Source organism: Phyllobates terribilis, unplaced genomic scaffold (assembly GCF_046119375.1).
Source record: "Phyllobates terribilis strain yellow unplaced genomic scaffold, ASM4611937v1 Scaffold_5__5_contigs__length_657084704, whole genome shotgun sequence".
NCBI classification, from domain to species: domain Eukaryota; kingdom Metazoa; phylum Chordata; class Amphibia; order Anura; family Dendrobatidae; genus Phyllobates; species Phyllobates terribilis.
The window spans coordinates 560,901,581-560,927,667 of NW_027362765.1; positions in this window are offsets into that span (position 1 = coordinate 560,901,581).

Here is a 26,087-nt window from a genome sequence, read left to right on the forward strand (position 1 = left end):
CTTCCACATTTCAAATGTGGGTGTAATCCACCTTTTTGCATAAAAAAAAAATTTAAGTGTCTCGCTGACTGTTCAGACCCCAAAATATCTGTTTAAAAGAGTCTGGTGTAGTCCAGACAACTAGAACTGTGGTTTTGCAGCTCCACTGTTCAAATCTCTGTATTATCCACTTTTTTGCATTTTTTCCATAAAAAAAACACATTTTGAGTGTCTCGCTGACTGTTCAGACACAAATATATCTGTTTCAAATAGTCTGGTGTAGGCCAGATAACTAGAACTGTGGTTTTCCTCTTCCACTGTTCAAATCTGGTTGTAATCAACCTTTTTGCAAAAAAAAAAACAGTTTTAGTGTCTCGCTGACTGTTCAGACACAAACATATCTGTTTAAAAGATTCTGGTGTAGGCCAGATAGCTAAAACTGTGGTTTTCCTCTTCCACGTTTCAAATCTGGGTGTAATCCACCTTCTTGCAAAAAAAAAAAAAAGTTTCAGTGTCTCGCTGACTGTTCAGACACAAATACAGTATATCTGCATCAAAGAGTAAGGTGTGGGCCAGAAAATTAGAACTGTGGTTTTGCAGTTTCACGGTTTAAATCTCTGTATTATCTACTTTTTTGCCTTTTTTCCATAAAAAAAAACATTTTGAGTGTCTCGCTGACTGTTCAGACACAAATATATCTGTTGAAAAGAATCTGGTTTAGGCCAGATAACTAGAACTGTGGTTTTCCTCTTCCACGGTCCAAATCAGGGTGTAATCTACGTTTTTGCATAAAAAAAAAAAAGGTTCAATGTCTCGCTGACTGTTCAGACACAAACATATCTGTTTAACAGAGTCTCGTGTAGGCCAGATAACTAGAACTGTGGTTTTCCAGTTCCACGGTTCAAATTTCTGTATTATCCACTTTTTTGCCTTTTTTCCATAAAAAAAAACATTTTGAAGGTCTCGCTGACTCTTCAGACACAAATATATCTGTTTAAAAGATTCTGGTGTAGGCCAGATAACTAACACTGTGGTTTTCCTCTTCCACGCTTCAAATCTGGGTGTAATCCACCTTCTCGCAAAAAAAAAAAAAAAAAGTTTTAGTGTCTCGCTGACTATTAAGACACAAATATATCTGTTTAAAAGAGTCTGGTGTAAGCCAGATTGCTAGAACTGTGGTTTTGCAGCTCCACGCTTCAAATCTCTGTATTATCCACTTTTTTGCCTTTTTTCCAAAAAAAACAAAAACATTTTGAGTGTCTCGCTCACTGTTCAGACACAAATATATCTGTTTAAAAGAGTCTGGTGTAGGCCAGATAACTAGAACTGTGGATTTCCTCTTCCACATTTCAAATGTGGGTGTAATCCACCTTTTTGCATAAAAAAAAAATTTAAGTGTCTCGCTGACTGTTCAGACCCCAAAATATCTGGTTAAAAGAGTATGGTGTAGTCCAGACAACTAGAACTGTGGTTTTGCAGCTCCACTGTTCAAATCTCTGTATTATCCACTTTTTTGCATTTTTTCCATAAAAAAAACACATTTTGAGTGTCTCACTGACTGTTGAGACACAAATATATCTGTTTCAAAGAGTCTGGTGTAAGCCAGATAACTAGAACTGTGGTTTTCCTCTTCCACTGTTCAAATCTGGTTGTAATCAACCTTTTTGCATAAAAAAAAACAGTTTTAGTGTCTCGCTGACTGTTCAGACACAAACATATCTGTTTAAAGAGTCTGGTGTAGGCCAGATAACTAGAACTGTGGTTTTGCAGTTCCATGGTTCAAATTTCTGTATTATCCACTTTTTTGCCTTTTTTCCATAAAAAAAAACATTTTGAGTGTCTCGCTGACTGTTCAGACACAAATAGATCTGTTTAAAAGATTCTTGAGTAGGCCAGATGACTAGAACTTTGTTTTTCCTCTTCCACGGTACAATTCTGGGTGTAATCCACCTTTTTGCATAAAAAAAAAAGTTTCAGTGTGTCGCTGACTGTTCAGACACAGGTATCTGTTAATAAGAGTCTGGTGTAGGCTAGATAACTAGAACTGTGGTTTTCCTCTTCCACGGTTCAAATCTCGGTGTAATCCAACTTTTGCATAAAAATATAAAGTTTCAGTGTCTCGCTGAATGTTCATACACAAATATATCTGTTTAAAAGAGTATGTTGTAGGCCAGATAGCTAGGACTGAGGTTTTGCAGCTCCACGGTTCAAATCGCTGTATTATCCACTTTTTTGCCTTTTTTCCAAAAAAAAAAACCATTTTGAGTGTCTCGCTGACTGTTCAGACACAAATATATCTGTTTAAAAGATTCTTGGGTAGGCAAGATAACTAGAACTGTGGTTTTCCTCCTCCACGGTTCAAATCTTTGTATTATCCACTTTTTTGCCTTTTATCCATTAAAAAAAATATTTTGAGCGTCTCGCTGTCTGTTCAGACACAAATATATCTGTATAAAAGATTCTGGTGTAGGCCAGATCACTAAAACTGTGGTTTTCCTCTTCCACGGTTAAATCTAGGTGTAATTCACCTTTTTCCATAAAAAAAAAGGTTTCAGTGTCTCGCTGACTGTTCTGACCCCAAAATATCTGGTTAAAAGAGTATGGTGTAGGCCAGATAACTAGAACTGTGGTTTTGCAGTTCCACGGTTCAAATCTCTGTGTTATCCACTTTTTTGCCTTTTTTCCATAAAAAAAACATTTTGAGTGTCTCGCTGATTGTTCAGACACAAATATATCTGTTTAAAAGATTCTGGTGTGGGCCAGATAACAAGAACTGTGGTTTTCCTCTTCCACGGTTCAAATCTGGGTGTAATCCAACTTTTTGCATAAAAATATAAAGTTTCAGTGTCTTGCTGAATGTTCATACACAAATATATCTGTTTAAAAGAGTCTTGTGTAGGCCAGATGACAATAAATGTGGTTTTCCTCTTCCACGGTCCAAATCTGTGCGTAATCCACGTTTTTGCATAAAAAAAAAAGTTTCAATGTCTCGCTGACTGTTCAGACACAAACATATCTATTTAAAAGTGTCTCGTGTAGGCCACGGTTCAAATTGCTTTATTATCCACTTTTTTGCCTTTTTTCCATAAAAAAAAACATTTTGAGGGTGTCGCTGACTGTTCAGACACAAATATATCTGTTTAAAAGATTCTGGTGTAGGCCAGATAACTAAAACTGTGGTTTTCCTCTTCCACGCTTCAAATCTGTGTGTAATCCACCTTCTTGCAAAAATAAAAAAGTTTCAGTGTCTCGCTGACTGTTCAGACACAAATAAATCTGTATAAAAGAGTATGGTGTAGGCCTGAAATCTAGTACTGTGGCTTCGCCGTTCCACGGTTCAAATCTCTGTATTATCCACTTTTTTGCCTTTTTTCCATAAAAAAAAACATTTTGAGTGTCTCGATCACTGTTCAGACACAAATATATATTTTTAAAAGATTCTGGTGTAGGCCAGATAACTAGAACTGTGGTTTTGTCGTTCCACGTTTCAAATCTTTGTATTATCCATTTTTTGCCTATTTTCCATAATAAAAAACATTTTGAGTGTCTTGCTGACTGTTCAGACACAAATATATCTGTTTAAAAGATTCTGGTGTAGGCCAGATGACTAGAACTGTGGTTTTCCTCTTCCACGGTCCAAATCTGGGTGCAATCCACCTTTTTGCAGAAAAAAAAAAATTTCAATGTCTCGCTGACTGTTCAGACACAAATATATCTGTTTAAAAGAGTCTGGTGTAGGCTAGATAACTAGAACTGTGGTTTTGCAGCTCCACGGTTCAAATCTCTGTATTATCCACTTTTTTGCCTTCTCTCCATAAAAAAAAAACATTTTGAGTGTCACGCTGACTGTTCAGACACAAATATATCTGATTACAAGATTTTTGTGCAGGCCAGATAACTAAAACAGTGGTTTTCCTCTTCCACAGTCCAAATCTGGGTGTAATCCACGTTTTTGCATAAAAAAAAAAGTTTCAGTGTCTCGCTGACTGTTCAGAAACAAATATATCTGTTTAGAAAAGTCTGGTGTAGGCCAGATAACTAGAACTGTGGTTTTGCAGCTCCACGGTTCAAATTTCTTTATTATCCACTTTTTTGCCTTTTTTCCATAAAAAAAACATTTTGAGGGTCTCGCTGTCTGTTCAGAGACAAATATATCTGTTTAAAAGATTCTGTTGTAGGCCTGATAACTAAAACTGTGGTTTTCCTCTTCCACGCTTCAAATCTCGGTGTAATCCACCTTTTTGCATATAAAAAAAGTTTCAGTATCTCGCTGACTGTTCAGACACAAATACAGTGCTGGCCAAAAGTATTGGGACCCTTGCAATTCTGTCAGATAATACTCAGTTTCTTCCTGAAAAGTATTGCAATCACAAATTCTTTGGTATTATTCTCTTCATTTAATTTGCTTGCCAGGAAAAAACACAAAAGAGAATGAAGCAAAAATCAAATCATTGATCATTTCACACAAAACTCCAATAAAGGGCCGGACAAAAGTATTGGCACCCTCAGCCTAAGACTTGGTTGCACAACCTTTAGCCAAAATAACTGCGAACAAACGCTTCCGGTAACCATCAATGAGTTTCTTACAATGCTCTGCTGGAATTGTAGACCATTCTTCTTTGGCAAACTGCTCCAGGTCTCTGATATTTGAAGGGTGCCTTCTCCAAACTGCCATTTTGAGGTCTCTCCACATGTGTTCTATGGGATTCAGGTCTGGACTCATTGCTGGCCACCTTAGAAGTCTCCAGTGCTTTCTCTCAAACCATTTTATAGTGCTTTTGGAAGTGTGTTTTGGGTCATTGTCCTGCTGGAAGACCCACGACCTCTGAGGGAGACCCAGCTTTCTCACACTTGGCCCTACATTATGCTGCAAAATTTGTTAGTAGTCTGCATATTTCATAATGCCATGCACACGGTCAAGCAGTCCAGTGCCAGAGGCAGCAAAGCAACCCCAAAACATCAGGGAACCTCCGCCATGTTTGACTGTAGGGACCGTGTTCTTTTCTTTGAATGCCTCTTTTTTTTCCTGTACACTCTATGTTGATGCTTTTTCCCAAAAAGCTCTACTTTTGTCTCATCTGACCAGAGAACATTCTTCCAAAACGTTTTAGGCTTTCTCTGGTAAGTTTTGGCTAACTCCAGCCTGGCTTTTTTATGTCTCGGGGTAAGAAGTGGGGTCTTCCTGGGTATCCTACCATACAGTCCCTTTTCATTCAGATGCCGACGGATAGTATGGTTTGACACTGTTGTACCCTCGGACTGCAGGGCAGCTTGAACTTGTCTGGAAGTTAGTCGAGGTTCTTTATCCACCATCCGCACAATCTTGCGTTGACATCTCTCGTCAATTTTTCTTTTCCGTCCACATCTAGGGAGGTTAGCCACAGTGCCATGGGCTTTAAACTTCTTGATGACACTGCGCACGGAAGACACAGGAACATTCAGGTCTTTGGAGATGGACTTGTAGCCTTGAAATTGCTCATGCTTCCTCACAATTTGGTTTCTCAAGTCCTCAGACAGTTCTTTGGTCTTCTTTTCTCCATGCTCAATGTGGTACACACAAGGACACAGGACAGAGGTTGAGTCAACTTTAATCCATGTTAATTGGCTGCAAGTGTGATTTAGTTATTGCCAACACCTGTTAGGTGCCACAGGTAAGTTACAGGTGCTGTTAATTGCACGAATTAGAGAAGCATCACATGATTTTTCAAATGGTGCCAATACTTTTGTCCACCCCCTTTTTTAGGTTTGGTGTGGAATTATATCCAATTTGGCTTTAGGACAATTCTTTTGTGTTTTTTTCATTGAAGACAAATTAAATGAAGAAAATAATACCAAAGAATTTGTGATTGCAATCATTTTCAGAAAGAAACTGAGTATTATCTGACAGAATTGCAGGGGTGCCAATACTTTTGGCCAGCACTGTATATCTGTTTAAAAGATTCTGGTGTAGGCCAGATAACTAGAACTGTGGTTTTGCAGTTCCACGGTTCAAATCTCTGTATTATCCCCTTTTTTGCCATTTTTACATAAAAAAAAACATTTTGAGTGTCTCGCTCACTGTTCAGACACAAATATATCTTTTTAAAAGATTCTGGTGTAGGCCAGATAACTAGAACTGTGGTTTTGTCGTTCCATGTTTCAAATCTTTGTATTATCCATTTTTTTGCCTATTTTCCATAATAAAAAACATTTTGAGTGTCTTTCTGACTGTTCAGACACAAATATATCTGTTTAAAAGATTCTGGTGTAGGCCAGATGACTAGAACTGTGGTTTTCCTCTTCCACATTTCAAATCTGGGTGTAATCCACCTTTTTGCAGAAAAAAATTTTTTTCAGTGTCTCGCTGACTGTTCAGACACAAATATATCTGTTTAAAAGAGTCTGGTGTAGGCTAGATCACTAGAACTGTGGTTTTGCAGCTCCATGATTCAAATCTCTGTATTATCCACTTTTTTGCCTGTTATCCATGAAAAAAAAACATTTTGAGAGTCTCGCTGACTGTTCAGACACAAATATATCTGTTTAAAAGATTCTGGTGTTGGCCAGATAACTAAAACTGTGGTTTTCCTCTTCCACGCTTCAAATCTGGATGTAATCCACCTCCTTGCCAAAAAAAAAAATGTTTGACCATCTCGCTGACTGTTTAGACACAAATATATCTGTATAAAAGAGTATGGTGTAGGCCAGAAAACTAGACCTGTGGTTTTGCAGTTCCATAGTTCAAATCTCGGTATTATCCACTTTTTTGCCTTTTTTCCATAAAAAAAAACATTTTGAGTGTCACGCTGAATGTTCAGACACAAATATATCTGTTTACAAGATTCTGGTGTAGGCCAGATAAATAAAACAGTGGTTTTCCTCTTCCACGGTTCAAATCTTTGTGGAATCCACCTTTTCGCATGAAAAAAAAAGTTTCAGTATTTCGCTGACAGTTCAGACACAAATATATCTGTTTAAAAATTCTGGAATAGGCCAGATAACTAGAACTGTGGTTTTGCAGCTCCACGGTTCAAATCTCTGTATTATCCACTTTTTTGCCTTTTATCCATAAAAAAAACATTTTGAGTGTCTCGCTCACTGTTCAGACACAAATATATCTGTTTACAAGATTCTGGTGTAGGCCACATAACTAAAACAGTGGTTTTCATCTTGCACGGTTCAAATCTGGGTGTAATCCACTTTTTTGCATAAAAAAAAAAGTTTCAGTATCTTCCTGACAGTTCAGACACAAATATATCTGTTTAAAAGATTGTGGTGTATGCCAGATAACTAGAAATGTGGATTTGCAGTTCCATGGTTCAAATCTCTGTATTATCCACTTTTTTGCCATTTTTACATAAAAAAATACATTTTGAGTGTCTCGCTCACTGTTCAGACACAAATTTATCTGTTTAAAAGAGTCTGGTGTAGGTCAGATAACTAGAACTGTGGTTATCCTCTTCCACATTTCAAATGTGGGTGTAATCCACCTTTTTGCATAAAAAAAAAGTTTCAGTGTCTCGCTGACTGTTCAGACACAAATATATCTGTTAAAAAGAATCTGGTGTAGGCCAGATAACTAAAACTGTGGTTTCTCAGCTCCACGTTTCATATCTCTGTATTATCCACTTTTTTGAATTTTTTCCATAAAAAAACAAATTTTGAGTGTCTCGCTGACTGTTCAGACACAAATATATCTGTTTAAAAGATTCTGGTGTTAGCCAGATGACTAGAACTCTGGTTTGCCTCTTCCACGGTTCAAATCTGCGTGTAATCCACCTTTTTGCATAAAAGAAAATTTTCAGTGTCTCGCTGACTGTTCAGACACAAATATATCTGTTTAAAAGTTTCTGGTGTAGGCCAGATGACTAGAACTGTGGTTTTCCTCTTCCACGGTCCCAGTCTGGGTGTAATCCACCTTTTTGCATAAAAAAAAAAAAGTTTCAATGTCTCGCTTACTGTTCAGACACAAACATTTCTGTTTAAAAGAGTCTTGTGTAGGCCAGACAACTAGAACTGTGGTTTTGCAATTCCACCGTTCAAATTTCTGTATTATCCACTTTTTTGCCTTTTATCCATAAAAAAAAACATTTTGAGTGTCTCGCTGACTGTTCAGACACAAATATATCTGTTTACAAGATTCTGGTGTAGGCCAGATAACTAGAACTGTGGTTTTCCTCTTCCACGGTTCAAATCTGGGTGTAATCCACCTTTTTGCATATAAAAAAAGTTTCAGTATCTCGCTCACTGTTCAGACACAAATATATCTGTTTAAACGATTCTGGTGTAGGCCAGATAACTAGAACTGTGGTTTTGCAGTTCCACGGTTCAAATCTCTGTATTATCCACTTTTTTGCCATTTTTACATAAAAAAAAAACATTTTGAGTGTCTCGCTCACTGTTCAGACACAAATATATCTGTTTAAAAGATTCTGGTGGAGGCCAGATAACTAGAACTGTTGTTTGCCTCTTCCACAGTTCAAATCTGGGTGTAATCCACCTTTTTGCATAAAAAAGAGGTTCAGTGTCTCCCTTCATGTTCAGACACAAATATATCTGTATAAAAGATTATGGTGTAGGCCAGATAAATAAAACAGTGGTTTTCCTCTATAACTGTCCAAATCTGGGTGTAATCCACATTTTTGCTCCAAAAAAAAAGTTTCAGTGTCTCCCTTCATGTTCAGACACAAATATATCTGTTTAAGAGAGTCTGGTGTAGGCTAGATAGCTAGAACTGTGGTTTTCCTCTTCCATGGTTCAAATCTGGGTGTAATCCACCTTCTTGCAAAAAAAAAAAAAAGTTTCAGTGTCTCCCTGACTGTTCAGACACAAATATATCTGTATAAAAGATTATGGTGTAGGCCAGAAAACTAGAACTGTGCTCTGTATTATCCACTTTTTTGCTTTTTTTCCAAAAAAAAAAAGCATTTTGAGTGACACGCTGACTGTTCAGACAGAAATATATCTGTTTACAAGATTCTGGTGTAGGCCAGATAAATAAAACAGTGGTTTTCCTCTATAACGGTCCAAATCTGGGTGTAATCCACGTTTTTGCATCAAAAAAAAAGTTTCAGTGTCTCGCTGACTGTTCAGACACAAATATATCTGTATAAAAGATTATGGTGTAGGCCAGATAACTAGAACTGTGGTTTTGCAGTTCCACGGTTCAAATTTCTGTATTATCCACTTTTTTCAATTCTTCCATAAAAAAAACATTTTGAGTGTCTCGCTGACTGTTCAAACACAAATATATCTGTTTAAAAGATTCTTATGTAGGCCAGATAACTAGAACTGTGGCTTTCCCCTTCCACGGTTCAAATCTGGGTGTAATCCACCTTTTTGCATATAAAAAAAGTTTCTGTATCTCGCTGACTGTTCAGACGCAAATATATCTGGTTAAAAGATTCTGGTGTAGGCCAGATAACTAGAACTGTGGTTTTGAAGTTCCACGGTTCAAATCTCTGTATTATCCACTTTTTTGCCATTTTTACATAAAAAAAACATTTTGAGTGTCTCGCTCACTGTTCAGACACAAATATATCTTTTTAAAAGATTCTGGTGTAGGCTAGATAACTAGAACAGTGGTTTTGTCGTTCCACGTTTCAATTCTTTGTATTATCCATTTTTTTGTCTATTTTCCATAATAGGCCAGATGACTAGAACTGTGGTTTTCCTCTTCCACGGTTAAAATCTGGGTGTAATCCACCTTTTTGCATAAAAAAAAAAAAGTTTCAATGTCTCTCTTATTGTACAGACACAAACATTTCTGTTTAAAAGAGTCTGGTGAAGGCCAGACAACTAGAACTGTGGTTTTGCAGTCCCACGGTTCAAATTTCTGTATTATCCACTTTTTTGCCTTTTTTCCATAAAAAAAACATTTTGAGTGTCTCGCTGACTGTTCAGACACAAATAGATCTTTTTAAAAGATTCTGGTGTAGGCCAGATAACTAGAACAGTCATTTGCCTCTTCCTCGGTTCAAATCTGTGTTCAAAAGGTGTAATCCACCTTTTTGCATAAAAAAAAAGTTTCAGTGTCTCGCTGACTGTTCAGACACAAATATATCTGTTTAAAAGTCTGGTGTAGGCCAGATAACTAAAACTGTGGTTTTGCAGCTCCACGTTTCATATCTCTGTATTATCCACTTTTGTGAATTTTTTCTATAAAAAACTAATTTTGAGTGTCTCGCTGACAGTTCAGACTCAAATATATCTGTTTAAAAGATTCTGGTGTAGGCCAGATGACTAGAACTCTGGTTTGCCTCTTCCACGGTTCAAATCTGGGTGTAATCCACATTTTTGCATAAAAAAAAAGTTTCAGTGTCTCGCTGACTGTTCAGACACAAATATGTCTGTTTAAAAGATTCTGGTGTAGGCCAGATGACTAGAACTGTGGTTTTCCTCTTCCACGGTCCAAGTCTGGGTGTAATCCACCTTTTTGCATAAAAAAAAAAAAGTTTCAATGTCTCGCTTACTGTTCAGACACAAATATATCTGTATAAAAGATTATTGTGTAGGCCAGAAAACTAGAACTGTGGTTTTGCAGTTCCACAGTTCAAATCTCTGTATTATCCACTTTTTTGCCTTTTTTTCCCTAAAAAAAAACATTTTGAGTGTCACGCTGACTGTTCAGACACAAATATATCTGTTTACAAGATTCTGGTGAAGGCCAGATAACTACAACTGTGGTTTTCCTCTTCCACGGTTCAAATCTGGGTGTAATCCACCTTTTTGCATAAAAAAAGAGGTTCAGTGTCCTCCTTCATGTTCACACACAAATATATCTGTTTAAAAGAGTCTGGTGTAGGCTACATAACTAGAACTGTGGTTTTCCTCTTCCACGCTTCAAATCTGGGTGTAATCCACCTTCTTGCAAAAAAAAAAAAGTTTCAGTGTCTCGCTGACTGTTCAGACACAAATATATCTGTATAAAAGATTATTGTGTTGACCAGAAAACTAGAACTGTGGTTTTGCAGTTCAACAGTTCAAATCTCTGTATTTTCCACTTTTTTGCCTTTTTTCCATAAAAAAAAACATTTTGAGTGTCATGCTGACTGTTCAGACAGAAATATATCTGTCTACAAGATTCTGGTGTAGGACAGATAAATACAACAGTGTTTTTCCTCTATAACGGTCCAAATCTGGGTGTAATCCACGTTTTTGCATAAAAAAAAATGTTTCAGTGTCTCGCTGACTGTTCAGACACAAATATATCTGTTTAAAATATTCTGGTGTAGGCCAGATAACTAGAACTGTGGTTTTGCAGTTCCATGGTTCAAATCTCTGTATTATCCATTTTTTTGCCTTTTTTCCATAAAAAAAAACATTTTGAGAGTTTAGCTGTCTGTTCAGACACAAATATATCTGTTTAAAAGATTCTGGTGTGGGCTAGATGACTAGAACTGTGGTTTGCCTCTTCCACGGTTCAAATCTGCGTGTAATCCACCTTTTTGCATAAAAAAAAAGTTTCAGTGTCTTGCTGACTATTCAGACACAAATATATCTGTTTAAAACATTCTGGTGTAGGCCAGATGACTAGAACTGTGGTTTTCCTCTTCCATGGTCCAAATTTGGGTGTAATCCACCTTTTTGCATAAAAAAATAAAGTTTTAATGTCTCGCTTACTGTTCAGACACAAACATTTCTGTTTAAATGAGTCTGGTGTAGGTCAGACAACTAGAACTGTGGTTTTGCAATTCCACCGTTCAAATTTCTGTATTATCCATTTATTTGCCTTTTTTCCATAAAAAAAACCCTTTTTTAGTGTCTCGCTCACTGTTCAGACACAAATATATCTGTTTAAAAGAGTCTGGTGTAGGCCAGATAACTAAAACTGTGGTTTTCCTCTTCCACTGTTCAAATCTGGGTGTAATCCACCTTTTTGCGTAAAAAAAAAAAATTCAGAGTCTCGCTGACTGTTCAGACACAAATATATCTGTTTAAAAGATTCTGGTGTAGGCCAAATAACTAGAACTGTGGTTTTGCAGTTCCACGGTTCAAATCTCTGTATTATCCACTTTTTTGCGTTTTTTACATGAAAAAAACATTTTGAGTGTCTCGCTGACTGTTCAGACACAAATATATCTGTTTACAAGATTCTGGTGAAGGCCAGATAACTAGAAATGTGGTTTTCCTCTTCCACGGTTCAAATCTGGGTGTAATCCAGCTTTTTGCATAAAAAAAAAGTTTCAGTATCTCGCTGACTGTTCAGAAACAAATATATCTGTTTAACCCTCCGTCACATACAATAGGCCTGATAGGCACATCTCTTTTACTTTCATTTCTCCTTCCTCACCAGATTGTGAGGAAATCCCCTCCCTCCAGATAGTCTCCTGTCTCTAGCAGCTCTGTGAAACCTCATACCACAGTTGGATTGCAGAGCTTCAGGAGGACAGATATAACTGCGCTAATCTCTCAGGCTCATTGTATGTGAACACGTCACACTCAATAAGGTTGGTGTTTTATGTTTTTATTCATGACAATTGTTTATTTAGCTTGTTTTATGAATGTATAGCACAAACTGTGAGGATATTTTATATAAATAAGGCAGATTAAAAAAGAAAGTGTGCTGCTCAGGCATATACAGTAGTTCCCTAACACATATTCCTTCTCTTGCTTCAGATTATCTGCTGAAATGGAGAGGAAATTGTACAATTTATCAAAAAACCTTGATGTTGAGGAAGTAACAAACATGCTGTTAGATGATGCAGACCCCACATTGAATGAGGATTTAGGAGAGGAAAGTGAGATTGATTCTCATGATGAGGTGGAAGTATGTGAAGTGGATTCTGAAACAGAGCAAGATGGTGACAGTGATGAGGATGAAGATGTAGAATCTTATTATATGGGAAAAGATAAAAAAAAACAATGGAACAAGAAGCCACTCCAGAAAAAACATAGGGAACCTCAAAACATTATTACTCATCTTCCTGCAGTTATAGGAACTGCAAATAATGCAAAAACTGCATTTGAATGCTGGAATAGTTTATTTACAGATGACATTCTGGACTCTATTGTCACATATACCAACCAATATATAGACATTATAAAGGACAAGTTCATCTGCAACAGAACCATCAAGGCCACAGATGAAATAGAACTGCGTGCTTTTTTGGATTATTATACCTTGCAAGAGCTTATAGGGCAAATAGACAAAGTTTGGAGGAACTTTGGAGTAAAAATGGGGATGGAGTTGAAAAATTTGGCCTTGTTATGTCCATAAACAGATTCAAGCTTCTAATTCGTTGCCTTCGGTTTGACGACAGAACTACCCGAACTGAACGTAAAACACATGACCGACTTGCTCCAATTCGTGATATATTCCAAAAATTTGTTGAAAACTGTAAAAAAAGCTATTGCCCTGGGGAGAATTTCACTATTGACGAAATGCTCCATGGTTTTCGTGGTAAATGTGCCTTTCGTCAATAAATTCCATCAAAGCCTAACAAATATGGAATAAAAATGTATGCCCTTGTTGATGCCAGTAAGACCTACACTTACAACCTGGAAGTTTATGCAGGAAAACAACCAGAAGGTCCTTACTGTGTCAGCAACAAACCCAGTGATGTTGTAAAAAGACTGGCTGAGCCCTTATTTGGATCGGGTCGCAATATAACAGCTGACAATTGGTTTTCAAATTGTGATCTGATTGATTATCTGAAAATGCAGAAGCTTTCATATGTCGGAACTGTAAGAAAAAATAAAAAAGAATTGCCTACACATTTTGTAAGTGTGAAAGGGAGACAACAGTACAGCAGTATGTTTGCATTCCATAATGGAAAGGTTTTGGTTTCCTATGCACCACAAGCAAAAAAATAATGTACTTCTTCTATCAACACTTCATGATGATGATGCCATCGATCCTGGGACTGAGGCACAAAAAAACCCGGAGATAATTACATTTTATAATGCAACCAAAGGGGGTGTTGATACAGCTGATCAGATGTGCTCACCTTTCAGCGTCAGAAGAAACTAGTGTTGAGCCACCCCCGTAGTGTTCGAGTTCGGTTCGGTTCATCGAACACCCGTGTGTTCGCCGAGCTGTTCGTCGAACTGTTCGTCGAACACCTTCGAACACCGTTAAAACCAATGGCAGGCAAACAAAAACACATAGAAACACATAGAAAACACCTTCAAAGGTGTCCAAAAGCTGACAAACTGCTCAGAAGACACAACTAACACATGGAAAAGTGACAAGTACAATAGTCATGCGAAAAGAAAAGAGGTGGAGGAGTAAAAGGAGGGGGAGACACAGATATAGGCATGTCATGCCCTTCTAAAATCCAAAAAGTGAGAAGCCGACACGTTCAGTCCGCTCCTGCCCGTGCCACCTCCGCGTCGCCGGGTTTGTGCCAGAGCCGCGGTGAACCCTGACGGCCAGCCCCCCTCTCCCACTACTGGTGCCTGTCCGCTGGTGGGTCGAGCGAGCCCCCCTGTGGTGGAGGCAGCTCTAAGCTTTTTAATTTAAATTGTCTCTCTAATATGAATGAATACACTTTAAATCCATTTACAAGGATCTATTGGAGGGCAAGTCTCATGCCAGCAGCCGCGTAATTCCAGCTCCAGTAGCGTCCACTAAAGCTGCTGCAGTTAAAAAGCTTTTATAAGGATCGAGCTCAGCTGTCCACCGCAAGGCATCCTACTGCCAGTCCCAGCCCCTATGCCTTGGGGTGCCTCCTGATGCTCTTCACTGAATATCCCGTGGTCCCGAAGCATTTCCTTTGAAAAAATTAAGTGTCCAAACTACAGGTGGTGTAGCTTGCTTAACAGCCGGGATAATCCGCTGACTAGCAGACACTGCTACTAGGCACAAAGTATTTCCTGGGCTAGATGCAGTTAAAAATTTGTAATTAGATACTCTCGTTGGATGCTGAGAAAGCATTCCATAGAGTCTCCTGGCACGCCATATATGATTCCCTTAAAAAGCTTGGGGTAGGGGTCTAGGGGACCCTTTTATAGCCAAAATCACGGCCCTGTATCGCAATACGTCACCTAGGCTGAAGATAAATGGAACTGTAGCACCCTGAGGGCTCGGTTGCTACAGAGGTATTGCACCTCACCCAGAGGTGTGATATCTCACTCTCAGGTAAGGATGTAGTGTGGATCAGGACCCGACACCTGCATGCATAACACCACATTGCCGTGGGGCAGGGCGACCAATATGCCCCTGAGATGGGCACGACAGTCCCTGTCCCTGGCTGGAGTGGGGGGAGGGAACAATGAGGAAGGGGAACCCTGTAGTGCAGGAGCAGGGAGGAAGCAGTTCCTGGGTGCATTGAGAAGGGAGTATAAAAGGTGGGCACCATCTTAGTTCAGTGAAGAGAAGTCTGAGCAGAAGTGGCAGGGAGCAGGGGCTCTGCATGAGCTCTGCTCCGGAGGCGGGCCTAGTAACAGAGGCCCAGGCCTGGAAGAGGGAGAAGGAAGGAAGAGGAGCGGAGAAGGCTCCAGGAACGAAGAACAAAGGGATCCCAGGGGTGTGGACGGGCGAGTCGCCACCGCACGCCCGAATCCACCTGCGTGGAGGGGTCAGGCCAAAGGGGGAGACCGGTCCCCGAAACTAGTGGAGGCAGGAAACGACCCTCAGCTAGAAAAAGGAGGCTGTGACATTTTATGTGGCGCAGCCCCTCGCTACACCCGCTAGGAAGGCACCACATAGGGTCAGGGAAACTGGCGCCAAGTTTACCAAGAGGAGGCCCGAGGCAGCCGGACAGAAGGGTTGGTAAGAAAGGCCAGACAAAGGACACACAAAGGGGGTCCTGTGAAGCGCTCCAAAGTTATCTGGGAGTTGTCTGAGCCCCTCACCTGGTGAGCACAGTACGACGTGGGCAGCCGTTACCTGCAGACGTGGTCTGGATAATAAGAACTGTGAGTAAAGGCCCTGGACTGCATCACTGACTCCGTGTCGTTACTGCTGCTGCCCTGCACCATCACCCCCATCCTCCGCATACACTGCCCTGAGGCTATACTCCTCCCGTGGGGAGTTATGCTACGCTCTGCTGCACCCACAACACCAGCCTCAGCGGTCTGCCCTGGAGCGGCGTTTCACTCTGACCGCAATCCACGGGTGGCGTAGTCGGACATTTAAACATCAAAACCACATAAATAGTTCCGCCACTGGTTTGACTGCCCTGAGCCACGGAACCGGGTCGCCGCCACGGAGACTACAACCACCAGCATCCACCAAAAAGGGTCCGGCTCCGGGTGTCCCAAGGCCCAGGGGGCACGTCAGAACATTTTCATCACCTTTCACAATCACCAATGGGACAAGGCAGGGATGTTCTCTGTCCCCTCTCTTATACATCCTAGTGACGGAGCACCTGCTCTCATCAATTCGCCATAACCCCAATATTAGGTTTATTGAGGTGGGAGGCACCGAGTACAAGTGCTCTCTATTTGCTGATGATGTCCTAGTATATATCACTCAATCACATATATCCATCCATGCTGTTATGGCTGAAATAGATCACTTTGTTACAAGGTCAAATTTTAAAATCAATGCAGCGAAGTCTGAGGCCCTCGATGTCTCCCTCCCCAAATCCATATAGTATTCCATCCAGTTCAACTTTCCCTTTGCCTGGCCCTCACAGGGTATCAAATACTTAGGAATTCCTATTCATAGAGACCTCTACCATCTATGTTATCTTAATTTTGGGCCCTTTATTGAACAACTCCATACAGACCTCGGTTGGCAAGTTAGAACTGTAAGATTCACTACGTGAACCACTGGTGTTTTGTGGAAAAGCACATGTACACTGTGTTCCAAATTATTATGCAAAAAGTGTTTAGGAGTGATAAGGGAAGAATTTGTTTGTTTGTCAGTTAAACTCATTGATGGTGATGTGTGTCAGGGCTCTTTATATCACTGTAAGCAATTGCAGACACCTGTGCTAATTAGTTTGGCAGGTGTGTCCAATGAAAGGCAAGACTACTTAAGAAGTCTGTCTCACATTATTAAGCAGCCTACATTTTCTGCCAAAATGGGAAAGAAAAAGGATGTCTCGGCTGCTGAGAAGCAACAAATTGTGGAGTGTTTAGGTCAAGGCATGACTACAATCAACATTGTGCGATGATCACGATGAAGTGTCTTGGCAATCAAGAAGTATGTAGCTGATTCACAGTACACACGCGTGCGTGCTGATAAGGGCAAATTGAGGACTCTTTCCTACAGGCAATTACGTCAGGTTGAAAGAGCAGCGGCAAAAAAGCCTTGTCATAGCAGCAGACAAGTTTTTGAAGCTGCTGGTACCTCCAACGTCCCCCGAACAACAAGATGCAGGGTCCTTCAGAGGTTTGCAGCTGTGCATACGCCATCCTGTCGACCTCCTCTATCCACTTCACACAAGCAGAAACGGCTCCAGTGGGCCAAACATTACATGAAGACTGATTTCAAAACTGTTTTGTTCACGGATGAGTGCCGTGCAGCGCTCGATGGTCCAGATGGATGGAGTGGAGGATGGCTGGTTGATGGACACCCCACGCAAACACGGCTACAGCGCCAACAAGGAGGAGGTGGAGTAATGTTTTGGGCTGGAATCATGGGGAGAGAGATTGTCGGCCCCTTTAGGATCCCTGAAGGCGCTAAAGATGAACTCCATAATGTATGTGGATTTTCTCAAACAGCACTTCCTGCCATGGTTCAAGAAGAAGAACCGTGTATTTCACAGCAAGATCATTTTTTTGCATGATAATGCACCATCTCATGCTGCACATAAAACATCTGCATCTCTGGCTGATATGGGCATAAAAGGGGACAAACTTATGGTGTGACCCCCATGCTCCCCTGACCTCTACCCCATTCAGAACCTTTGGAGCATCATTAAAAGGAGTGTCTATGATGGCGGGAGGCAGTTCACATCTAAGCAACAGCTCTGGGAGGGTATTCTGTCCTCATGCAAAACAATTGAAGCAGAAACCATCCAAAACCTGACAAATTCAATGGACGAGAGAGTTCAGAAGCTCCTTTCGAACAAGGGGTCCTATGTGAAAATGTAACATCACCTAGAATAAAGTTTTGAGTTGAAAACTGTTTGATTTCAGTTTCTAACAACCTGCTAATGCTTATAATTTCAAAAATGACCATTTTTTTGGTCTTTATTAAAATGAAAAGGTTGATCGAAAAGTTTGGGGGATCTAAGAGTGTGGCAACCCAGTAGTCATGATTACTTCGAATTCTGACAATATGAGGGTCATGCTGCAGGTAGTGCAGCAAGAAGGCACTTATGTGTATTGAGCATCTCGGAGCCCCAAAATTATTTTCCGGGCTAGATGCAGCTAAAAATTATTATTAATTTTAAATCTGGTGAAGCTTTAGTATAGATGGCCTAATAGGATCAGTGCTGCACACTGCTACAAAGCCCAAATTATTTTCCAGTCAAGATACAGATAAACATGATTAGTAATTTTAAATCTGGTGGAGCTTATTATAGATGGCCTAATAGAATCAGTGCTGCACACTGCTACAAAGCCCAAATTATTTTCCAGCCAAGATACAGATAAACATGATTAGTAATTTGAAAGCTTAAAATGGTTGGTAGGGTGATTTTAACCAATCATCAAGCTTTTACTCTCCCCAGGATGACACAGGGGTAGAAAAGTAGTTTCGGATCCATGATTTGTTCATCTTTATGAACGTGAGTCTGTCTACATTATCAGTGGAGAGCCGCGTGCGCTTATCTGTCAGCACACCACCAGCAGCGCTGAACACACGTTCAGACAGAACGCTGGCTGCGGGGCATGACAAGATCTCCAAGGCGTAAGTGGCTAGCTCCGGCCATTTATCCAGATTGGAAGCCCAAAAAGAGCAAGGGTCCAGTGACACAGTCATGGCTTCAATGTTTACTTGGAGATACTCCTGTACCATCGTCTCAAGGCGTTGACTATGTGTCAGACTTCTTGTCTCCTGTGGCCTTGCAAAGGATGGGCTAAAAAAGTGGTGAAATGATTCCGCAAAATTGATGTTACCAGCAGATACTGTGGTTCTGTTACGGTTTGAGTGCTGAACACTTGACGGTCCCACGGTTGGCAAGTTGGAACTGTGAGATTCACTACGTGCACCACTGGTATTTTGTGGAAAAGCACATGTAAGATTCTGCAACAGTCTCTGCTGATACTCCTGCATGCGTGCATCCCTTTCTATGGCAGGAATAATTTCTGCAAATTTACTTTTGTACCGGGGATCTAACAGTGTGGCAACCCAGTAGTCAGGATTATTTCTAATTCTCACAATTCGAGGGTCATGTTGCAGGTAGTGCAGCAAGAAGGCACTCATGTGTGTTGCGCATCCAGGAGCACCAAGTCCCTGTTGTGTTGGTGGCGAGGTAACAATCATGCTTCCTTCCTCTGTCCTTCTCCCCAACCTCGCACAACAGAAATTTGATCAAGGTCTCCCTCATCTGATGAGTCTTCCATCAGTTCGTCCTCCACTTCTTCCTGGGCTCCTGCACCTTCCTCACTAGTTTGGCTGCTACCATGCGCCCTGGTAAAACCATCTCCCCCACCCTCACATGCCTGCCGCCTTGGTGCTGCCGACCGTCTGGACCTTGCAGATGTTAGCCCTTCCGCATACAACTCCTCCTCCTCTACTTCCTCCACCTCCTCTTGTGCCACCACCTGACTCCGAATTCTGTTTAACATGTGCTCCAGCATGTAAATCACCGGAATAGTCATGCTGATAATGGCATCGTCAGCACTAAACATCTTCGTCGCCATTTCAAAACTGTGCAGAAGGGTGCATAGGTCCCTGATCTGAGACCACTCCTCCAGCGTGATTTGCCCCACCTCTGGATCTCGTTGGCCCAGGCTATATGTCAGAACGTATTGCACCAGGGCTTGTCGGTGCTGCCACAGTCGCTGCAACATGTGCAGAGTTGAATTCCACCGGGTAGGCACATCGCATTTTAGCCGGTGAAGTGGCAGGCCCAACGACTTCTGTAGAGATGTAAGTCGCTGAGCTGCGGGATGCGAACGGCGGAAGTGAGCACACAGCGACCGTGCCCTCTGCAGAAGGCCATCTAGTCTGGGATAGTGGGCTAAAAATTGCTGGACAACCAGGTTCAACACGTGAGCCATACAAGGCACGTGTGTGACATTGACCCGGCGAAGGGCCGCACCCAGGTATGCAGCATTGTCGCACACGGCCTTCCCTGGTTTCAGGTCCAGTGGAGACAACCATTCATGAAATTGGTTCTCCAGAGCTGACCACAACTCCTCAGCTGTGTGACTGACATTTCCCAGACATTTCAATGTAAAAACCGCCTGATGACGTTGAGCCCTACTGCCAGCATAGTAAGGAGGTGTGCAGGATCCCTTCTGCACAGTTAGAAAGCTTGTGGCATGACCAGTAGAGATGAGCGTTGTTCTACTCGAACTGTTCGCCAATCTCAAATTCGAGCTGTTTTGGGAGGGGTTCGAGCCGTTCGGCGAACACGAACAATATGAGAAAAATTCGGCTGTTCGAGGTTATGTTCGATAACTGTTCGTGCACCAAAATCATAACTGGATTTTTTCTCAGTAATGATGAAAATTAATGTTAATACTCAGTTTGAGTGTACAGCGGGGTGGGGGGAGGGGCAGGGGATGGATCTCTGCAGGAACAATGAAGATCTCCATTTTTTTTTTCTCTTTCCCGCATTTACAGTGGGGAGGTGCAATCTGTCAGCCTATCAGCAGCGCACACACGGAGCGAAGTGCTTTTTTTCACACAAGCAAGGGCATGTGTCATTGGCAGTGTATGTCACATGTCCTTGCCCTATAAGACCAAGCCATTTTCCCCGTCGCCACCATTTTCTCACTGCTGCAGCTGCGTGTTAGACGGCACCGCTGTTGCTGTGTGCGCTATACCTTGTTAATTTCAAGCCAATTTTCGCACAAATCTACAGATAGCTTGGGAGTAGGAAATAGTTGTGATTGCAGTCCTTTTAAGGACTAGGTTACAGCATTTCCTACGACTTTTATCAGGCATGTCTGTGCTCTTAAATAGATAGATTGTGGGAGTAAAGACTAATTGTAATTGGAGTCCTTTGCAGGACTAGGTTACATCAGTTCCTATCAGTTTTTGCCAGGTAGATCTGTGCCAGTGCTGTGCAAGTTTTTTTCACAGCATTTGGCTGAATCTAGCAAAGCTAATCCTTTTTGGCCTATTGCAGAGTGTTTTAGTCAGTGGAGTAGCCTATCTGTGTTGCAAGATATACCACCTGTGTATAGAATACCAATTTTTTTACTGCACCTAGTGAAGTAAAATCTTTTGGGCATAGCATCATTCTATTAGTCCATCTATACTGACCTCCATCAGGTTGCAAATTGAATATAATTTTTTTCTGCATCTAGCTCTGAAAAAATATTGGGCTTCTAGCTGTGTGTGGGACTTGTTGTATTAGTCCATCTATACTGACCTCCATCAGGTTGCAAACTGCATATATTTTTTTCTTCATCTACCTCTGAAAAAATATTGGGCTTCTAGCTGTGTGTGGGACTTGTTCTATTAATCAATCTATTCAGACCTCCATCAGGTTGCAAACTGAATATATTTTTTTCTGCATCTACCTCTGAAAAAATATTGGGCTTCTAGCTGTGTGTGGGACTTGTTGTATTAGTCCATCTATACTGACCTCCATCAGGTTGCAAACTGAATATATATTTTTCTGCATCTACCTCTGAAAAAATATTGGGCTTCTAGCTGTGTGTGGGACTTGTTGTATTAGTCCATCTATACAGACCTCCATCAGGATGCAAACTGAATATATTTTTTTCTGCATCTACCTCTGAAAAAATATTGGGCTTCTAGCTGTGTGTGGGACTTGTTGTATTAGTCCATCTATACTGACCTCCATCAGGTTGCAAACTGAATATATTTTTTTCTGCATCTACCTCTGAAAAAATATTGGGCTTCTAGCTGTGTGTGGGACTTGTTGTATTAGTCCATCTATACTGACCTCCATCAGGTTGCAAACTGAATATATTTTTTTCTGCATCTACCTCTGAAAAAATATTGGGCTTCTAGCTGTGTGTGGGACTTGTTGTATTAGTCCATCTATACTGACCTCCATCAGGTTGCAAACTGAATATATTTTTTTCTGCATCTACCTCTGAAAAAATATTGGGCTTCTAGCTGTGTGTGGGACTTGTTGTATTAGTCCATCTATACAGATCTCCATCAGGTTGCAAACTGAATATATTTTTTTCTGCTTCAACCTCTGAAAAAATATTGGGCTTCTAGCTGTGTGTGGGACTTGTTTTATTAATTCATCTATACAGACCTTCATCAGGTTGCAAACTGAATATATTTTTTTCTGCATCTACCTCTGAAAAAATATTGGGCTTCTAGCTGTGTGTGGGACTTGTTCTATTAATCCATCTATACAGACCTCCATCAGGTTGCAAACTGAATATATTTTTTTCTGCATCTACCTCTGAAAAAATATTGGGCTTCTAGCTGTGTGTGGGACTTGTTGTATTAGTCCATCTATACTGACCTCCATCAGGTTGCAAACTGAATATATTTTTTTCTGCATCTACCTCTGAAAAAATATTGGGCTTCTAGCTGTGTGTGGGACTTGTTCTATTAATCCCTCTATACAGACCTCCATCAGGTTGCAAACTGAATATATTTTTTTCTGCATCTACCTCTGAAAAAATATTGGGCTTCTAGCTGTGTGTGGGACTTGTTGTATTAGTCCATCTATACTGACCTCCATCAGGTTGCAAACTGAATATATTTTTTTCTGCATCTACCTCTGAAAAATATTGGGCTTCTAGCTGTGTGTGGGACTTGTTCTATTAATCCATCTATACAGACCTCCATCAGGTTGCAAACTGAATATATATTTTTCTGCATCTATCTCTGAAAAAATTTTTGGCCTTCTAGCAGTGTGTGGGACTTTCTCTATTAGTCCATCTATACTGACCTCCATCAGGTTGCAAATTGAATATAATTTTTTTCTGCATCTAACCCAGCCAATAGTTTTGGCCTAATACCACAGTTTGGAAACTCAGCTCTGCTCGGTTCCCATCCATTGTTTTTTTGTGCAAACAACTCCAGAGTTGTTAATTAGTTAACCACCAAAATGAGTGGAAAAAGGCCTGCTGCTGGTGGAAAGGGGAATAGGCGAGTTGGGAAGGGGAAAAAAGGTTGTGTCCGTGGGGTAGGTGTTAAAGCAACAGTAACATCTGCAGAAGAAAGACCATCTTGCAGCCAAACTAAAATGTCTACTTCTTTTAGCGGACAATGTGATAAGATCCCTTTCTTACGGCCACGCCAATCGCTACAAATTCCAGATGAGGCACAAAAACAGCAGGTGCTTCAACGGATATCAAGTGCTCCTTTAAGTGGGCTCTCCTCCACATCAACTTCAACATCACAAATACTCCAGTCCTCAAAGGTGTCACCCCAATCGCACTTGCTTCCTCACAGCTCCCAAATCTCCAGCTGCCCGTCTGAGTATGAGGTAGAACAGATGGTTGAGTCTGCAGAGCTGTTTACTCATACTATAGCCTGGGAATCAGAGGTCGACTCCAGCGCTTCTGTGAATCCAGACGAGGAAATGATCTGCACTGATGCCCAGAATCATTATGAGTCGGATCCAGTACCAGACGCAGAAGGTTCTGACCATAATTTAGACCCTCATTCCCAAACTGTAACTCCTGTTGGTGGAGACAATGAGGAAGACGATGATCAGACTCAAATACCTGATTGGAGCGACAACTTTAGTTTGTTGTCAGGGCAGGAACAGGTTGGCTCTGAGGACGACGGGTGTGATAACGCACAGGGTGATGATGATGAGGTTGGAGATCCCACTTACTGTCAACCCACAGTCAGCCAAGAGATGAGGTCAGCAGAGGAGGTGGAGGAAGATGCTAGTGACGACGAGGTCAGGTTGCACCTTCCTGGACAGAGACGTAGTACTGGAAGCACGTCAACAACTGCATCCTCAAACACAACTCTGCCTCTCACCACAAGTCGTGGTGGCTCTTCAGGTCGCATGGGTGCTAAGCCTTGCATAGCCTGGGCATTTTTTCAGATCGATAAACTCGTGTTATCTGTAACATTTGTCAGCAAAAGCTAAGTAGAGGCCAAAAAATACATAGTTTGAGTACTTCATGCATGAACCGGCACATGGACATGAAGCATAAGTTGCAGTGGGAAGCTCAGTGTGCTACAATGCAGCCTAGCCGGCCGGGCCAACCACCGTCTGCCATATCTTGTGCATCCGCGGCCTCTTCATCCTCTGTGACTGGGGGGACAGCAGTCATACCTGTTTTGGGGCGCAGACCTGCCACCTCTTTACCCGCAACAGCCAGCGTGATTGGCAGGTCATCATTTTCTTTGGAGGTGGTAACACCAGCTGGTGTTGAGCGCTGTCCGACATCGATAGCACCACCTTTGGATCAAGGCAACCTAACATGTCCGCCTGCATCTTCCTCACAGACCGGCAGTTTGCCGGGGACACCCTTATCAACCCCGTCTAAGCACAATAGCCAGCCCTCGGTCTCTCAGATGTGGACAAGTAAAAGACCATTTCCTCCTAGCCATGAGAAAGCTAAGAGGTTGAATTTCACCATCTGCAAGCTCTTGGCTACAGAAATGCTGCCCTTCCGCCTGGTGGACACAGAGGATTTTCGAGACCTTATGTCCGTCGCAGTGCCCCAGTACCAGATGCCCAGTCGGCACTACTTCTCAAAGAAAGGTGTGCCTGCGCTCCACCAGCATGTCGCACACAACATCACCGCTTCTTTGAGAAACTCTGTGTGTGACAGGGTGCATTTCACCACAGACACTTGGACGAGTAGGCATGGACAGGGGCGTTTCATGTCGCTGACTGGGCACTGGGTAACTATGGTGACAGCAGGACAAGGGGCTGCTGTCCAAGTCTTGCCGTCCCCACGAGTTGTGCGTCAATCCTCTTTATGTCAAAGTTCCTCCACTGCTTCTGCCTCCTCAACCTCCTCTCGGTCTTCCACCTGCACCCAAAGCCTGTCTGGTCATGCCACAAGCTTTCTAACTGCGCAGAAGGGATCCTGCACACCTCCTTACTATGCTGGCAGTAGGGCTCAACGTCATCAGGCGGTTTTTACATTGAAATGTCTGGGAAATGTGAGTCACACAGCTGAGGAGTTGTGGTCAGCTCTGGAGAACCAATTTCATGAATGGTTGTCTCCACTGGAACTGAAACTAGGGAAGGCCGTGTGCGACAATGCTGCAAACCTGGGTGCGGCCCTTCGCTGGGGCAATGTCACACACGTGCCTTGTATGGCTCACGTGTTGAACCTGGTTGTCCAACAATTTTTAGCCCACTATCCCAGACTAGATGGCCTTCTGCAGAGGGCACGGTCGCTGTGTGCTCACTTTCGCCATTCGCATCCCGCAGCTCAGCGACTTACATCTCTACAGAAGTCGTTGGGCCTGCCACTTCACCGGCTAAAATGCGATGTGCCTACCCGGTGGAATTCAACTCTGCACATGTTGCAGCGACAGTGGCAGCACCGACAAGCCCTGGTGCAATACGTTCTGACGTATAGCCTGGGCCAACGAGATCCAGAGGTGGGGCAAATCACGCTGGAGGAGTGGTCTCAGATCAGGGACCTATGCACCCTTCTGCACAGTTTTGAAATGGCGACGAAGATGTTTAGTGCTGACGATGCCATTATCAGCATGACTATTCCGGTGATTTACATGCTGGAGCACATGTTAAACAGAATTCGGAGTCAGGTGGTGGCACAAGAGGAGGTGGAGGAAGTAGAGGAGGAGGAGTTGTATGCGGAAGGGCTAACATCTGCAAGGTCCAGACGGTCGGCAGCACCAAGGCGGCAGGCATGTGAGGGTGGGGGAGATGGTTTTACCAGGGCGCATGGTAGCAGCCAAACTAGTGAGGAAGGTGCAGGAGCCCAGGAAGAAGTGGAGGACGAACTGATGGAAGACTCATCAGATGAGGGAGACCTTGATCACATTTCTGTTGTGCGAGGTTGGTGGGAGAGGACAGAGGAAGGAAGCATGATTTTTACCTCGCCACCAACACAACAGGGACTTGGTGCTCCTGGATGCGCAACACACATGAGTGCCTTCTTGCTGCACTACCTGCAACATGACCCTCGAATTGTGAGAATTAGAAATAATCCTGACTACTGGGTTGCCACACTGT